The 19,920-nt window shown below is 44.8% G+C and overlaps 1 pseudogene; it reads right to left on the bottom strand.

Annotated features, from left to right (window-relative positions):
• Positions 1–4,151: 4,151 nt before the first annotated feature.
• Positions 4,152–18,902, bottom strand: LOC116360829 (gastrula zinc finger protein XlCGF17.1-like; annotated as a pseudogene).
• Between the last annotated feature and the right edge of the window lie 1,018 nt (positions 18,903–19,920).

The raw sequence follows: 19,920 nt of genomic DNA, 5'->3' as shown, positions 1-19,920 counted from the left end.
GTTCTGCCCCCTGAACAGGCAGTTAACCCCACTGTTCCCAGGACGTCATTAAAAATAATAATTATTATTATATTGTATTATTATTATTATATTATTATTATTATTGTTATTGTTTTATTATTATTAAATATTGTAAATAAATAAAGGTCAAAATAACCTAATAGTTTTATTATCTGTTGTAGAAAGCGATGGTTTAGAAGAAGAAGCCTAAATAAAATTCATAGTTAAACACAACATCCAGCTATGTCTATATCTAACATTATCCTGCAATAGATGTTACAATTGGTAATATTATGTCTGTCTTCTTCTAATGCCTCTTAAGCAGGTTGATGTTTATTGTGATGAATCTCGGCCCGGAGGCAGAACTGACAGATTTCCGCTAGACGGACCAGCTGGAGTCAAAATGTGCAATATTGTAAAAATGTATGAATTTTTTTTAAAATGTTTATTAGGCATTAGGGTTAGTAGTATGGTTAAGGTTAGGGTTATTTAAGGTAAGGATTAGGCATTAGGGTTATCAGTATGGTTAAGGTTAGTAGTATGGTTAAGGTTAGGGTTATTTAAGGTAAGGATTAGGCATTAGGGTTATCAGTATGGTTAAGGTTAGGTTTAGGCATTAGCGTTAGCAGTATGGTTAAGGTTAGGCATTAGGGTTATCAGTATGGTTAAAGTTAGGCATTAGGGTTATCAGTATGGTTAAAGTTAGGCATTAGGGTTAGCAGTATGGTTAAGGTTAGGGTTATTTAAGGTTGGGGTTAGGCATTAGGGTTAGCAGTATGGTTAAGGTTAGGGTTAGCAGTATGGTTAAGGTTAGGGTTATTTAAGGTTGGGGTTAGGGTTAGCAGTATGGTTAAGGTTACGGTTAGGGTTAGCAGTATGGTTAAAGTAAGGGTTAGGTATTAGCAGTATGGTTAAAGTTAAGGTAATTTAATGTTAGGGTTAGCAGTATGGTTAAGGTTAGGTTTAGGCATTAGGGTTAGCAGTATGGTTAAGGTTAGGTTTAGGCATTAGGGTTAGCAGTATGGTTAAGGTTAGGTTTAGGCATTAGGGTTAGCAGTATGGTTAAGGTTAGGTTTAGGCATTAGGGTTAGCAGTATGGTTAAGGTTAGGCATTAGGGTTAGCAGTATGGTTAAGGTTAGGCATTAGGGTTAGCAGTATGGTTAAGGTTAGGTTTCATCTCAGATTTTTGGTACTCTTTAGGGGAGGATAATCTAAAAGTAATCAGATTACTTACTGATTACAATTCTGGACAGGTAACTAGTAACTAACAGATTACTGATGACACTTTTAGACAGGTAACTAGTAACTAACAGATTACTGATGACACTTTTAGACAGGTAACTAGTAACTAACAGATTACTGATGACACTTTTAGACAGGTAACTAGTAACTAACAGATTACTGATGACACTTTTAGACAGGTAACTAGTAACTAACAGATTACTGATGACACTTTTAGACAGGTAACTAGTAACTAACAGATTACATTTAGAAAGTAACCTACCCAACCCTGGATACAGTATAAAGGTCTCTCCATGGGTGGGAGACAGACATTTAAGATGATCAACACTCTCTTTATATTACTGACTTGTTGACTGATTGATCCATTCATCCTTCCATCCCTCCTCAGCCTTCCTCTCCTCTGAAGACCCAGTGAGGGTGGAGCTCAGTTAGAGAGCTGTTGAGGGACTGGTTAGGAAGAACACTTCTACAGCCAGAGAGGTGAGAGGTCACACATGGTTTAGATGGTAAATATTTATGGTTCATCACATCAGCAAAGGGAAATATGTTCCATCATCCATGTTTATTTACATTAGTACAAATTGACCACTGATATTGGTGTAATTTCTCACCCCTTTTGGCTGTATGAAAGTTAATTTCCCCTCAAACAAACATTTTAATTAATTAATTAATTTGGGCTCGTTCGACATTGCAGCCGACAGAGCAGGTGGCTGCTGACTGCTGACGGATTAACTACGGGAGTTTTGTAACTTTTTCCACCTTGGCTTACTGTTAGTTGGGTTCTAACTGGTCTCCGGTAGTTAGTCTCTTTGACCATAACCATGCTGGTTGGCCACGCTGTTTAGGCAAATTGTCCACTGATATTGATGTAATTTCTCACCCCTTTTGGCTGTATGAAAGTTAATTTCCCCTCAGGCACATGCATTTGTTCTTTGATATTATGAAGGTAATTTGTGTCAAATATACTTTCCCCCACTCATTCACCCCATCTCTTTACATTGCTTATGCATATTCAGTGGCCAGACTCAAATTCCGAACACAATGCCCATCCTGGTAGATCTGAACCGAATGCAGCTTGGAGTGATCAGATGACAGAAGTCACAATTAGGGTGCCAGGTGTAACTGAGGCTGTAGATTGGACAAAACCGAGTGTAGATTGGACATCGGGCAGAGGCATTGAATAATAAAAACGATCTTTTGTCAGGCAGAATGTTTGAAATATGAGTAGGTGATTTGAGACATGCTTCTTCAGTAGTGGAATAAAGACAATTAGCACTTGAATGTTGTAAAGAAAAATACTGGAGTGTCAGATGGTTAATAAAACTGTTAATTGTTAATAAAACTGTTAATTGTTAATAAAACTGTTAATTGTTAATAAAACTGTTAATTGTTAATAAAACTGTTAATTGTTAATAAAACTTTTCATTGTTAATAAAACTGTTCATTGTTAATAAAACTGTTAATTGTTAATAAAACTGTTAATTGTTAATAAAACTGTTAATTGTTAATAAAACTGTTAATTGTTAATAAAACTGTTAATTGTTAATAAAACTGTTAATTGTTCATAAAACTGTTAATTGTTAATAAAACTGTTAATTGTTAATAAAACTGTTAATTGTTAATAAAACTGTTCATTGTTAATAAAACTGTTAATTGTTAATAAAACTGTTCATTGTTAATAAAACTGTTCATTGTTAATAAAACTGTTCATTGTTAATAAAACTGTTCATTGTTAATAAAACTGTTCATTGTTAATAAAACTGTTCATTGTTAATAAAACTGTTCATTGTTAATAAAACTGTTCATTGTTAATAAAACTGTTAATTGTTAATAAAACTGTTCATTGTTAATAAAACTGTTAATTGTTAATAAAACTGTTCATTGTTAATAAAACTGTTAATTGTTAATAAAACTGTTAATTGTTAATAAAACTGTTCATTGTTAATAAAACTGTTCATTTACTGTTTCTTTTATATATATAAAAGCCTCCATGCTGCAAGTATGTTGAAACTAAGTTGTTTTCAAGTCGTTGAAACAACCTGCAAAAATACCTACTTTCAAAATAAATGTCAACTTCAAATTCCAAAACTGAATTTAGATTGGATGTCAGAATAGTCTTTACTTGGTGTTGCTAGGTGGGATAGCCCCAATGTCAAAACACAGTTTTAACCTGTCCGAATCAATAAACAATTTCCAGAAACAACAAGAGGCAATAAATCACTGATATATCTATTAGGGGGGAAATCAGGCTGTACATGCTATTGATGCTAACAGAACAACAAAAAAACACATGGAAATGGGAGATATCTTCTACCTCCCTGGTTAGAGGACAACCTGCAGAAGACAGTCAGCTACATGTTGGAGTGATACATTTAAATGTAGGGGTCGCTAAACAAAGGAGAGCAACACTTATTTCTCATCACTCATATACATATCACGTTGAAATCAATTGTGCCGAGAGAAGGAGATGAGGTTGCACTTCCTGTTAAAACTAACAGCTCAAAAACCACAAGGAATCTGGGTTTAATGTGTACATCATTGGTTTGAGGACAATTTGTAGAAAACAGCTAGCTACATTTTGAAGTGTTGCATTTTGATTCAAGTGGGTCACCGACGAGGTAAGTCTAACACAACACGATGTTAATCACATAAATACTACTCTTTCATTTCAGAGCCTGGATTTTTCCCCTGACGAGGCTCATATCCATATCATGCTGAAATCAATAGAACAGGGAGCAAATGTTTAGGGTTCTACATTATGACATCATTAGAATACTCCTACTACAATGTTAAAACATTCTACATTGTGACATCATTAGAACACTCCTACTACAATGTTAAAACGTTCTACATTGTGACATCATTAAAATACTTCTACTACAATGTTAAAACATTCTACATTGTGACATCATTTCGTTGATATCATGGAACAACTCCTTCATGTATGTACTTTCTGATGTTTTATCAGAGATCTTTTACCAGAGTAACTCTTCCCACATTGATCACAGCTATGAGGTTTCTCTCCTGTGTGTGTTCTCCGGTGTGCTATCAGGATATTTGCCTGAGTGAAACTCTTCCCACATTGATCACAGCTAAAAGGTTTCTCTCCTGTGTGTGTTCTCTGGTGCATAGTCAGACAGCTAGATGTAACAAAACTCTTCCCACATTGATCACAGCTATAAGGTTTCTCTCCAGTGTGTGTTCTCAAATGTACCATCAGGTTGCTTGAGTGAGTAAACCTCTTCTCACATTGACTACAGCTATAAGGTTTCTCTCCTGTGTGTGTTCTCTCGTGAATAGTCAGCTGGCTAGATGAAGTAAAACTCTTCCCACATTGACTACAGCTATAAGGTCTATCTCCTGTGTGTGTTCTCTGATGTGTTTTCAGGCTGCTTGGAACATTAAAACTCTTCCCACATCGATCACAACTATAAGGTTTCTCACCAGTGTGTATTCTCTGGTGTATAGTCAGACTGCTAGATGTAACAAATCTCTTCCCACATTGATCACAGCTATAAGGTTTCTCTCCTGTGTGTGTTTTCTGGTGTGCTTTCAGGCTGCTTGTAACACTAAAACTCTTCCCACATTGATCACAGCTATTAGGTTTCTCTCCCGTGTGGATTCTCAGATGTCTTTTGAGGTCTGCTGAAGAGGGGAATCTCTTCCCACAGTCAGAGCAGTGGTGAGGTTTCTTCCCGGTGGGTCTCCGCTGGTGTTTGAGGTGTTCTGATGTGGAGAGACTCTTCTCTGCCTCGTCAGCATCATGCTGTTGTTGAGGCTCCCCAGAGGATCCACAATAGTCACGTCTCTCTCCTGTGTGAACAACGAAGTCAAACAGATGGTTAAAGGCCCACAACAGCAGTAATCCACTGTTTATTTTAACAAAAAAAATTATGCACATGATGTTGTGTCCAAACTTGTTTAACAATTGTCTTAAGACAGAAGGGGCGGTAGGGTAGCCTAGTGGTTAGAGGGGAGGGGGGTCAGGTAGCCTATTGGTTAGAGGGGAGGGGGGTCAGGTAGCCTAGTGGTTAGAGCGTTGTACTAGTAACCGAAAGGTTGCAAGTTCATATCCCCGAGCTGACAAGGTACAAATCTGTCGTTCTGCCCCTGAACAGGCAGTTAACCCACTGTTCTTAGGCCGTCATTGAATATAAGAATTTGTTCTTAACTGACTTGTCAAGTTAATTAAAAGTAAAATAAATTTAAAAATGAATTTTCTTCTTCTTCGGTTTCTTTTTTTCTTCGGCAAGTTGAGGCATCTGTTTCTAGACATTTCTAAAGTACCTGACCACCCCAGTAAAACGAATCCCGCCCGAATAGGGCTGTTTCCTCATCTCTCTGCTGCTGCTGCCTCCGTCACATCCTGACCCAGTCTGTAATATCTACATGTTTCAAGCAAACCACTATAATCCATGTGCACAAGAACGCCAAGGTAACTGGTTTAAATGACTACCGACCCGTAGCTCTCACATCTGTAGCCATGAAGTGCTTTGAAAGGCTACTTCATGGCTCACATCAGCACCATTATCCCAGAAACCGCCTCAACACCCACTCCAATTCACATACCGCCCCAACAGATCCACAGATGATTGCAATCTCTATTGCGCTCCACACTGCCCTTTCCCACCTGGACAAAAGGAACACCTATGTGAGAATGCTATTCATTGACTACAGCTCAGCATTCAACACCATAGTTCCCTCAAAGCTCATCACTAAGCTAAGGAACCCAGGGGGCGAGGGGCTCTCTGGGATCCATCCGTCTTGGGTGGTTTGTGACCTGGCGGTTGAGAGCTTGGGCCGGTGGCCAACAGGAGCTTGGTGAGAGATCTGTCGACGTTTCCTTGGGCGCTTGACCCTGGTTGCTCCTGTGGGTCCCTCTGGACGGGAGTCTGCAAGATGACTAAAGTGAATTGTAAATGTTGAGCAGCTTGTTTTAATAATCCTTTTTTTTTTATCATCCGCCATACTGATCCTCAACACGGGAGCTCAGTCCCGTCCTCTACTTCCAAGTTCACCCACAACTGTATGGCAGCGCAACACTCCACCACCATCATTAAGCTGGCTGACAACCAGACGGTGGTAGGCCTGATCACAGATGATGAAGAGACAGGCTATAGGGAGGAGGTCAGAGACCTGACAGTGTTGTGCCAGGATAACAACCTCTTCCTCAACGATGAGACAGGCTATAGGGAGGAGGTCAGAGACCTGACAGTGTGGTGCCAGGATAACAACCTCTTCCTCAACAATGAGACAGGCTATAGGGAGGAGGTCAGAGACCTGACAGTGTGGTGCCAGGATAACAACCTCTTCCTCAACGATGAGACAGGCTATAGGGAGGAGGTCAGAGACCTGACAGTGTGGTACCAGGATAACAACCTCTTCCTCAACGATGAGACAGGCTATAGGGAGGAGGTCAGAGACCTGACAGTGTGGTCTCAGGATAACAACCTCTTCCTCAACGATGAGACAGGCTATAGGGAGGAGGTCAGAGACCTGACAGTGTGGTGCCAGGATAACAACCTCTTCCTCAACGATGAGACAGGCTATAGGGAGGAGGTCAGAGACCTGACAGTGTGGTGCCAGGATAACAACCTCTTCCTCAACGATGAGACAGGCTATAGGGAGGAGGTCAGAGACCTGACAGTGTGGTGCCAGGATAACAACCTCTTCCTCAACGATGAGACAGGCTATAGGGAGGAGGTCAGAGACCTGACAGTGTGGTGCCAGGATAACAACATCTTCCTCAACGTGGGCAAGACAAAGGAGCTGATCGTGGAGTTCAGGAAACGGAGGGCCGAACACGCCCCCATTCACATTGACAAAAACACACCAAGACAGTCGTGAAGAGGGCACAACAAAGCCTATCCCCCCTCAGGAGACTGAAAAGATTTGGCATGGGTCCTCAGATCCTCAAAAGGTTTTACAGCTGCACCATCAAGAGCATCCTGAATGGTTGCATCACTACCTGGTATGGCAACTGCTCGGACTCCAACCGCAAGGCACTACAGAGGGTACTGCGTACGGCCCAGTACATCACTGGGGCCAAACATCCTGCCATCCAGGACCTCTATACCAGGCGGTGTTAGAGGAAGGCTCCAAAAATTGTCAAAAGACTCCAGCCACCCAAGTGACAGACAGTACTCTCCGCTACCGCACAGCAAGCAGTACCAGATTGCCAAGCCTGGGACCAAAAGACTGCTGAACAGCTTCTACCCCCAAACCATAAGACTGCTGAACAGCTTCTACCCCCAAACCATAAGACTGCTGAACAGCTTCTACCTCCAAACCATAAGACTGCTGAACAGCTTCTACCCCCAAACCATAAGACTGCTGAACAGCTTCTACCCCCAAACCATAAGACTGCTGAACAGCTTCTACCCCCAAACCATAAGACTGCTGAACAGCTTCTACCCCCAAACCATAAGACCGCTGGACAGCTTCTACCCCCAAACCATAAGACCGCTGAACAGCTTCTACCCCCAAACCATAAGACTGCTGAACAGCTTCTACCCCCAAACCATAAGACTGCTGAACAGCTTCTACCCCCAAACCATAAGAATGCTGAACAGCTTCTACCCCCAAACCATAAGACTGCTGAACAGCTTCTACCCCCAAACCATAAGACCGCTGGACAGCTTCTACCCCCAAACCATAAGACTGCTGAACAGCTTCTACCCCCAAACCATAAGACTGCTGAACAGCTTCTACCCCCAAACCATAAGACTGCTGAACAGCTTCTACCCCCAAACCATAAGACCGCTGGACAGCTTCTACCCCCAAACCATAAGACTGCTGAACAGCTTCTACCCCCAAACCATAAGACTGCTGAACAGCTTCTACCCCCAAACCATAAGACCGCTGGACAGCTTCTACCCCCAAACCATAAGACCGCTGAACAGCTTCTACCCCCAAACCATAAGACTGCTGAACAGCTTCTACCCCCAAACCATAAGACTGCTGAACAGCTTCTACCCCCAAACCATAAGAATGCTGAACAGCTTCTACCCCCAAACCATAAGACTGCTGAACAGCTTCTACCCCCAAACCATAAGACCGCTGGACAGCTTCTACCCCCAAACCATAAGACTGCTGAACAGCTTCTACCCCCAAACCATAAGACTGCTGAACAGCTTCTACCCCCAAACCATAAGACTGCTGAACAGCTTCTACCCCCAAACCATAAGACCGCTGGACAGCTTCTACCCCCAAACCATAAGACCGCTGAACAGCTTCTACCCCCAAACCATAAGACTGCTGAACAGCTTCTACCCCCAAACCATAAGACTGCTGAACAGCTTCTACCCCCAAACCATAAGAATGCTGAACAGCTTCTACCCCCAAACCATAAGACTGCTGAACAGCTTCTACCCCCAAACCATAAGACCGCTGGACAGCTTCTACCCCCAAACCATAAGACTGCTGAACAGCTTCTACCCCCAAACCATAAGACTGCTGAACAGCTTCTACCCCCAAACCATAAGACTGCTGAACAGCTTCTACCCCCAAACCATAAGACCGCTGGACAGCTAATCAAAATGGCCACCCAGACTATTTACATTGACCCCCACCCTTTTCCCCCCTTAACTCGCTGAACCCCTTTTATCATTTATTTACCCCCCAAAAAGCTCCAATGACTCTACCCGCACACTCACTACACTCTACCCGCACACTCACCACACTCTACCCGCACACTGACTACACTCTACCTGCACACTCACTACACTCCACCCACACACTCACTAGACTCCACCCGCACACTCACTACAATCTACCCGCACACTCACTACACTCCACCCGCACACTCACTACACTCCACCCACACACTCACTAGACTCCACCCGCACACTCACTACACTCAACCTGCACACTCACTACACTCTACCTGCACACTCACTACACTCCACCCGCACACTCACTACACTCAACCTGCACACTCACTACACTCACTACACACTCACTACATTCTACCTGCACACTCACTACATTCTACCCGCACACTCACCACACTCTACCCGCACACTCACTACACTCTACCCGCACACTCACTACACTCTACCCGCACACTCACTACACTCTACCCGCACACTCACTACACTCTACCCGCACACTCACTACACTCTACCCGCACACTCACTACACTCTACCCGCACACTCACCACACTCTACCCGCACACTCACCACACTCTACCCCGCACACTGACTACACTCTACCTGCACACTCACTACATTCTACCTGCACACTCACCACACTCTACCTGCACACTCACCACACTCACTACTCTACCCGCACACTCACCACACTCTACCCGCACACTCACCACACTCTACCCCCACACTCACTACACTCTACCTGCACACTCACTACACTCTACCCGCACACTCACTACACTCTACCCGCACTACACTCTACCCGCACACGCACTACACTCTACCCGCACACTCACTACACCTACACACTCTCTACACTCTACCTTCACACTCACTACACTCTACCCGCACACGCACTACACTCTACCCGCACACTCACTACACCTGCACACTCACTACACTCTACCCGCACACTCATTACACTCTACCCGCACACTCATTACACTCTACCCGCACACTCATTACACTCTACCCGCACACTCATTACACTCTACCCGCACACTCATTACACTCTACCCGCACACTCATTACACTCTACCTGCACACTCACTACACTCTGCCTGCACACTCACCACACTCTACCCGCACACTCACCACACTCTACCTGCACACTGACCAGACTCTACCTGCACACTCAATAAACTCAACCTGCACACTGACCAGACTCTACCAGCACACTCACTACACTCTACCTGCACACTCACTACACTCACCACACTCACCACACTCTACCGGCACACTCACAACACTCTACCCGCACACTGACTACACTATCTGCACACTCACTACACTCTACCCACACACTAACTACACTCTACCAGCACACTCACTAGACTCTACCCCAACATCCTACACTGACACTCCAACACACATACTACTAGTGTTACACAGTACCACAAGAATGTAACGGTAGCAAAACGTTATGATACACTACATGACCAACAGTACGTGGACACTCCATGACCAACAGTACGTGGACACTACATGACCAACAGTACGTGGACACTAAATGACCAACAGTACGTGGACACTACATGACCAACAGTACGTGGACACTACATGGCCAACAGGACACTACATGACCAACAGGACACTACGTGACCAACAGTACGTGGACACTACATGACCAACAGGACACTACATGACCAACAGGACACTACATGACCAACAGTACGTGGACACTACATGACCAACAGGACACTACATGACCAACAGGACACTACATGACCAACAGGACACTACATGACCAACAGGACACTACGTGACCAACAGTACGTGGACACTACATGACCAACAGGACACTACATGACCAACAGGATACTACATGACCAACAGGATACTACATGACCAACAGGATACTACATGACCAACAGGACACTACATGACCAACAGGACACTACATGACCAACAGGACACTACATGACCAACAGGACACTACATGACCAACAGGACACTACATGACCAACAGGACACTACATGACCAACAGTACGTGGACACTACATGACCAACAGTACGTGGACACTACATTTTTATTTATTTTTATTTATTTCACCTTTATTTAACCAGGTAGGCTAGTTGAGAACACCTTTATTTAACCAGGTAGGCTAGTTGAGAACAAGTTCTCATTTGCAACTGCGACCTGGCCAAGATAAAGCATAGCAGTGTGAGCATACAACAAAGAGTTACACATGGAGTAAACAATTAACAAGTCAATAACACAGTAGAAAACAGAGGGGGGGTCTATATACAATGTGTGCAAAAGGCATGAGGAGGTAGGCAAATAATTACAATTTTGCAGATTAACACTGGAGTGATGAATGATCAGATGGTCATGTACAGGTAGAGATATTGGTGTGCAAAAGAGCAGAAAAGTAAATAAATAAAAACAGTATGGGGATGAGGTAGGTGAAAAGGGTGGGCTATTTACCAATAGACTATGTACAGCTGCAGCGATCGGTTAGCTGCTCAGATAGCTGATGTTTGAAGTTGGTGAGGGAGATAAAAGTCTCCAACTTCAGGGATTTTTGCAATTCGTTCCAGTCACAGGCAGCAGAGTACTGGAACGAAAGGCGGCCAAATGAGGTGTTGGCTTTAGGGATGATCAGTGAGATACACCTGCTGGAGCGCGTGCTACGGATGGGTGTTGCCATCGTGACCAGTGAGCTGAGATAAGGCGGAGCTTTACCTAGCATAGACTTGTAGATGACCTGGAGCCAGTGGGTCTGGCGACGAATATGTAGCGAGGGCCAGCCGACTAGAGCATACAAGTCGCAATGGTGGGTGGTATAAGGTGCTTTAGTGACAAAACGGATGGCACTGTGATAGACTGCATCCAGTTTGCTGAGTAGAGTGTTGGAAGCCATTTTGTAGATGACATCGCCGAAGTCGAGGATCGGTAGGATAGTCAGTTTTACTAGGGTAAGCTTGGCGGCTTGAGTGAAGGAGGCTTTGTTGCGGAATAGAAAGCCGACTCTTGATTTGATTTTCGATTGGAGATGTTTGATATGAGTCTGGAAGGAGAGTTTGCAGTCTAGCGAGACACCTAGGTACTTATAGACGTCCACATATTCTAGGTCGGAACCATCCAGGGTGGTGATGCTAGTCGGGCATGCGGGTGCAGGCAGCGACCGGTTGAAAAGCATGCATTTGGTTTTACTAGCGTTTAAGAGCAGTTGGAGGCCACGGAAGGAGTGTTGTATGGCATTGAAGCTTGTTTGGAGGTTAGATAGCACAGTGTCCAAAGACGGGCCGAAAGTATATAGAATGGTGTCGTCTGCGTAGAGGTGGATCAGGGAATCGCCCGCAGCAAGAGCAACATCATTGATATACACAGAGAAAAGAGTCGGCCCGAGAATTGAACCCTGTGGCACCCCCATAGAGACTGCCAGAGGACCGGACAGCATGCCCTCCGATTTGACACACTGAACTCTGTCTGCAAAGTAATTGGTGAACCAGGCAAGGCAGTCATCCGAAAAACCAAGGCTACTGAGTCTGCCGATAAGAATATGGTGATTGACAGAGTCGAAAGCCTTGGCAAGGTCGATGAAGACGGCTGCACAGTACTGTCTTTTATCGATGGCGGTTATGATATCGTTTAGTACCTTGAGTGTGGCTGAGGTGCACCCATGACCGGCTCGGAAACCAGATTGCACAGCGGAGAAGGTACGGTGGGATTCGAGATGGTCAGTGACCTGTTTGTTGACTTGGCTTTCGAAGATCTTAGATAGGCAGGGCAGGATGGATATAGGTCTGTAACAGTTTGGGTCCAGGGTGTCTCCCCCTTTGAAGAGGGGGATGACTGCGGCAGCTTTCCAATCCTTGGGGATCTCAGACGATATGAAAGAGAGGTTGAACAGGCTGGTAATAGGGGTTGCGACAATGGTGGCAGATAGTTTCAGAAATAGAGGGTCCAGATTGTCAAGCCCAGCTGATTTGTACGGGTCCAGGTTTTGCAGCTCTTTCAGAACATCTGCTATCTGGATTTGGGTAAAGGAGAACCTGGAGAGGCTTGGGCGAGGAGCTGCGGGGGGGGCGGAGCTGTTGGCCGAGGTTGAAGTAGCCAGGCGGAAGGCATGGCCAGCCGTTGAGAAATGCTTATTGAAGTTTTCGATAATCATGGATTTATCAGTGGTGACCGTGTTACCTAGCCTCAGTGCAGTGGGCAGCTGGGAGGAGGTGCTCTTGTTCTCCATGGACTTCACAGTGTCCCAGAACTTTTTGGAGTTGGAGCTACAGGATGCAAACTTCTGCCTGAAGAAGCTGGCCTTAGCTTTCCTGACTGACTGCGTGTATTGGTTCCGGACTTCCCTGAACAGTTGCATATCACGGGGACTATTCGATGCTATTGCAGTCCGCCACAGGATGTTTTTGTGCTGGTCGAGGGCAGTCAGGTCTGGGGTGAACCAAGGGCTGTATCTGTTCTTAGTTCTGCATTTTTTGAACGGAGCATGCTTATCTAAAATGGTGAGGAAGTTACTTTTAAAGAATGACCAGGCATCCTCAACTGACGGGATGAGGTCAATGTCCTTCCAGGATACCCGGGCCAGGTCGATTAGAAAGGCCTGCTCACAGAAGTGTTTTAGGGAGCGTTTGACAGTGATGAGGGGTGGTCGTTTGACTGCGGCTCCGTAGCGGATACAGGCAATGAGGCAGTGATCGCTGAGATCCTGGTTGAAGACAGCGGAGGTGTATTTGGAGGGCCAGTTGGTCAGGATGACGTCTATGAGGGTGCCCTTGTTTACAGAGTTAGGGTTGTACCTGGTGGGTTCCTTGATGATTTGTGTGAGATTGAGGGCATCTAGCTTAGATTGTAGGACTGGCGGGGTGTTAAGCATATCCCAGTTTAGGTCACCTAACAGAACAAACTCTGAAGCTAGATGGGGGGCGATCAATTCACAAATGGTGTCCAGGGCACAGCTGGGAGCTGAGGGGGGTCGGTAGCAGGCAGCAACCGTGAGAGACTTATTTCTGGAGAGAGTAATTTTCAAAATTAGTAGTTCGAACTGTTTGGGTATGGACCTGGAAAGTATGACATTACTTTGCAGGCTATCTCTGCAGTAAACTGCAACTCCTCCCCCTTTGGCAGTTCTATCTTGACGGAAGATGTTATAGTTGGGTATGGAAATCTCTGAATTTTTGGTGGCCTTCCTGAGCCAGGATTCAGACACAGCAAGGACATCAGGGTTAGCAGAGTGTGCTAAAGCAGTGAGTAAGACAAACTTAGGGAGGAGGCTTCTGATGTTGACATGCATGAAACCAAGGCTTTTTCGATCACAGAAGTCAACAAATGAGGGTGCCTGGGGACATGCAGGGCCTGGGTTTACCTCCACATCACCCGCGGAACAGAGAAGGAGTAGTATGAGGGTGCGGCTAAAGGCTATCAAAACTGGTCGCCTAGAGCGTTGGGGACAGAGAATAAGAGGAGCAGGTTTCTGGGCATGGTAGAATATATTCAGGGCATAATGCGCAGACAGGGTTATGGTGGGGTGCGGGTACAGTGGAGGTAAGCCCAGGCACTAGGTGATGATGAGAGAGGTTGTATCTCTGGACATGCTGGTAGTAATGGGTGAGGTCACCGCATGTGTGGGAGGTGGGACAAAGGAGTTATCAGGGGTATGAAGAGTGGAACTAGGGGCTCCATTGTGAACTAAAACAATGATAACTAACCTGAACAACAGTATACAAGGCATATTGACATTTGAGAGAGACATACAGCGAGGCATACAGTAATCACAGGTGTTGAATTGGGAAAGCTAGCTAAAACAGTAGGTGAGACAACAGCTAATCAGCTAGCACAACAACAGCAGGTAAAATGGCGTAGACTAGGCAACGGGGCCAACAGATAAAACAAACAAGCAGAATGGAGTACCGTGATTAATGGACAGTCCAGCGTGCATCAGCTATGTAGCCAAGAGATCAGTGTCCAGGGGGCAGCGGTGGATGGGGCAGGGAAGCTGGACTGGCGAGTGTTATCCAGGTTAAAAAAAACTAACAATGACTAAATAGCTTGTAGCTAGTTAGCTGGTTAGCTTCTGGAGGTTCTTGAGTGTGTTCTAAAAATAAATTAAAAAATAATAGCGATTCCGAATCACATTGGGTGAGGCAGGTTTCCGGAAGGTATAAACAAATTAAAAGTCAAAAGAGATAGAAAGTAAATATGGGTCCGGTGGGCGTTTGGGACGCGGCAATTCAGGCGGTTAGCAGGCCTGTGCTAACAAGCTAACAGTTTGTAGGCCCGGGCTAGACAAGGTAGCAGTTAGCGGACCGGAGCTGGACAAGCTAGCAGTTAGCAGGCCGAATTAGCAAGCAGGGAGATAGCGAGGGCTAGAGAGTTAGCCTTTGGGGGACGTCGCGATGGGGTGAGTCTGTTTATTCCTCTTCATGCGGTGACATCGATAGACCGGTCGTGGGCCCGGGTATTGTAGCTCAGGAGTATGCTACGGTGGTAGCGCAGGCCGGGCTAGCTTCAAGCTAAGTGGGTGGAAACGCTAGCCAGGGGTAATCATCCGGGGTTGCGGTTTAGCTAGATAGCTAGTTGTGAAGATCCAGCGTATTTGGAAGCTTAGGTTTAGCAAAATGTTTTTAAAGGGATAGCTATGTAAAAAACGAAAAACATGTAAAAAACGAAAAATAAACGAAAAATAAACGAAATATACAGGGACACGACACAACAGGACGACAGGATGACTTACTGCTACGCCATTTTGGAGATTCATTTGACCAACAGTACGTGGACACTACGTGACCAACAGTAGGTGGACACTACGTGACCAACAGTAGGTGGACACTACGTGACCAACAGTAGGTGGACACTACGTGACCAACAGTAGGTGGACACTACGTGACCAACAGTAGGTGGACACTACGTGACCAACCGTAGGTGGACACTACGTGACCAACCGTAGGTGGACACTACGTGACCAACAGTAGGTGGACACTACGTGACCAACAGTAGGTGGACACTACGTGACCAACAGTAGGTGGACACTACGTGACCAACAGTAGGTGGACACTACGTGACCAACAGTAGGTGGACACTACGTGACCAACAGTAGGTGGACACTACGTGACCAACAGTAGGTGGACACTACGTGACCAACAGTAGGTGGACACTACGTGACCAACAGTAGGTGGACACTACGTGACCAACAGTAGGTGGACACTACGTGACCAACAGTAGGTGGACACTACGTGACCAACAGTAGGTGGACACTACGTGACCAACAGTAGGTGGACACTACGTGGCCAACAGTACGGGGACACTACGTGGCCAACAGTACGTGGACACTACGTGACCAACAGTACGTGGACACTACGTGACCAACAGTACGTGGACACTACGTGACCAACAGTACGTGGACACTACGTGACCAACAGTACGTGGACACTACATGACCAACAGGACACTACATGATCAACAGTACGTGGACACTACATGACCAACAGTACGGGGACACTACATGATCAACAGTACGTGGACACTACATGACCAACAGTACGTGGACACTACATGACCAACAGTATGTGGACACTACGTGGACACTACATGACCAACAGTACGTGGACACTACATGACCAACAGTACGTGGACACTACATGACCAACAGTACGTGGACACTACATGACCAACAGTACGTGGACACTACATGACCAACAGTACGTGGACACTACATGACCAACAGTACGTGGACACTACATGACCAACAGTACGTGGACACTACATGACCAACAGTACGTGGACACTACATGACCAACAGTACGTGGACACTACATGACCAACAGTACGTGGACACTACATGACCAACAGTACGTGGACACTACATGACCAACAGTACGTGGACACTACATGACCAACAGGACACTACATGATCAACAGTACGTGGACACTACATGACCAACAGTACGTGGACACTACATGACCAACAGTATGTGGACACTACATGGACACTACATGACCAACAGTACGTGGACACTACATGACCAACAGTACGTGGACACTACATGACAAAACAGTACGTGGGACACTACATGACCAACAGTATGTGGACACTACATGACCAACAGTACGTGGACACTACATGACCAACAGTATGTGGACACCTGCTCGTCAAACATCTCATTCCAAAATCATGGGCATTAATATGCAGTTCTGTGCAGGCAAGTCAAGTTCTTCCACACCGTACCTCGACAAACCATTTCTGTTTGGCTTGTGTTGTCATGCTGAATTGTCATGCTGAAACAGGAAAGGGCCAAACTGTTGCTACGGATTTGGAAGCATGCTGTAGCATTAAAATGTCCCTTCACTGGAACTAAAGGGGCCTGAACCATGAAAAAACAGCCCCAGATCATTATTCCTCTTTCCACCAAACTTTACAGTTCAAACTATGCATTCAGGCAGGTAGCACCCGCCAAACCCAGATTTGTCCGTCAAGAATGAATCACACTTCACCACCTGGCAGTCCGATGCTCCAGAATCACCTGGCAGTCCGATGCTCCAGAATCACCTGGCAGTCCGATGCTCCAGAATCACCTGGCAGTCCGATGCTCCAGAATCACCTGGCAGTCCGATGCTCCAGAGTCCAATGGCGGAAACCTTTACACCACTCCGGCCGATGCATGGCAGTGCGCGTGGTGATCTTGGTGCTCGTGTGCGGCTGCCCGGCCGTCCGAGTCAGAGTGGAACACACTTCAGCACTCGGCCTTCCCGTTCTGTGAGCTTGTGTGGCCTACCACTTTGCAGCTGAGCCGTTGTTGCTCTTAGACGTTTCCACTTCACAATAACAGCACACAGTGGACCAGGGGAAGCTCTAGCAGGGCAGAAATTTGACAAAACTGACTTGTTGGAAAGGTGGCATCCTATGACGGTGCTACGTTTTAAAGTCACTGAGCTCTTCAGTAAGGTCATTCTACTGCCAATGTTTGTCTATGGAGATTGCATGTCTGTGTGCTTGATTTTATACACCAGTCAGCAACGGGTGTGGCTGAAATAGCCGAAACCACTAATTTTAAGGGGTGAACACATACATTTGTTTATTTAGTGTACTTGCAACTGCTTGACCAAAAAATATTAGTCAACAAAACAGCCTATCGACCAAAGAATCGGCCAGCTGCCATAAAAAAAAAGTGGGGAAAAAATGTGCAGAATATTATACAATTTGACTTAACAGCTGTAACAACTTGACCCCCACAGGAAATCTACACTGGCAGTTATAGAATATACTATATATCATAGGAACCTGGTTAAACTATCATTATGACATCATGGACGAATGCTAGAATATACTACATAGCCTAGAAACCTGGTTAAACTAACATTATGACATCATAAATGAATTCTAGAATATACTATATATCCTAGACAATTTGACCCCCACAGGAAATCTCCACTGGCAGTTATAGAAATACACATTTACTATATAATTCTTGAAGAATATAACTTAGAAATGCCTCAAAAATGTCAACTCTATTACACTGTCAGAAACCAAAACATAAAGCTCCTATAACACCACTGTTTGTAAACAAACACTCTGCATAGCCTCAAAACCTGTTCCAACCTGCTTATTTGGGTTCTGATGTGGTACAACAGTTGAACTAAGCTCATAAGGCATGTGTTATATTCTTCATGAATCAATGACTATAAATAAATAATTTAAAAGTCAATATGGATGTAGCAATTGCAGATTTCCCCTTTAACACCAAACATCAGTTCAATAACTGCAGAGTTTGTGCCTCTGTTGTTAAGACAGTACTTACTAGTGTTAATCAGGGAACGGTTTCTCAAAACCATCTTATGGTTAAGTTCATCGTTAGAACCATTGGATGCCTTAAGATGACTTTGGGAAACCGGGCCCAGATATCCAGTTTCCTCCTCTTCCTCCTTTTTCGATGTGACAGTCATCTCCCCCTCCTCCTCCTCTTTCACTCCAAAAACTGCATCCTCCTCTTTCTCTTCCTCCTCTTCTTTTACTGTAACATCCTCCTCCTCTTTCACTCTGAACGCGTCTTCATCTTCTGTCAATGTAACGTCTTTCTCTTCTTCTTTCACTGTAACAGCCTCACCCTCTACTTGTTTTACTGTGACATCATCCTCTTCTTCTTTCTCCTCTTTCAGGACAATGTTCAGCCACAGACCCTCTTTCTCCGTCCAGCAGACCTCCTCTTTAGAAGGAGAGTAGCTTAGTGAACTCATCGTCGGAGATGTTAGCTAGGTAGGCTAATGCTAACTTAACCAGCCTGCTAGCTGACCAAGCTTGAACAAAAACAACACCGTAAATATTACATTAAATTGGATCAAATTAAATTGGACAACTAACTAGACGATATGAGTGGGTTTAAAACACAGTGGCTAATATACACTAAAGCGTCTAAAGAGCTTTAATGGTTCGTCTATTTTGTCTAGCAAGCTACCGAGGTGTCTGACTAACCGTTGCTGCTGTTGAAAGAAGCGTTCCGTCCACTACATTATACGTCACACCAGCAGCATTGCCTTAAAGTCTCAGACCGCCATCTGCTGACTGGAGTGGAAAAGCAGTTGAGTAAAATGTATATTTTATTTTCAGACAAAATGCTAAAGCGCAGGAAGAAATTAGAAGAAATTAGTCAAGGAAGTGAAGTCTCCGGAGGCAAGCAGAGGCCAAATTGAGCTCCATTCCGCATTGCTGTGTGCTTCTTAGGATTTTGTATCAATGCGGAGGGGGCTATGTATAGCTCTGCATTGACATGATTGATTTAAGGCAGGCGAGGGCGGGGACACAACCTCACAAACTCAATTCCTTGACAACTTTCTTGACAACAGCTCTGCGCTGCTCTGCGAAGCACGAGAAGTATGACACTTTTGTTGAATAATATATATATATAAATATATATGTATATATTTATTGTCGGTTATATATAAAGCCCCGCAGAACTGATCGATTTCCGCTACAGTCAAAATGTGCTATATTGTAAAATATCATGAAAACAAAAATGTAAGGTTAGGCATTAGGGTTAGCAGTATGGTTAAAGTTAGGCATTAGGGTCAGCAGTA

This window comes from Oncorhynchus kisutch, unplaced genomic scaffold (genome assembly GCF_002021735.2).
Source record: "Oncorhynchus kisutch isolate 150728-3 unplaced genomic scaffold, Okis_V2 scaffold503, whole genome shotgun sequence".
Taxonomy (NCBI): domain Eukaryota; kingdom Metazoa; phylum Chordata; class Actinopteri; order Salmoniformes; family Salmonidae; genus Oncorhynchus; species Oncorhynchus kisutch.
The sequence above is the reverse complement of the archived record's forward strand: the minus strand, read 5'-3'. Positions and strand labels throughout refer to the sequence as shown.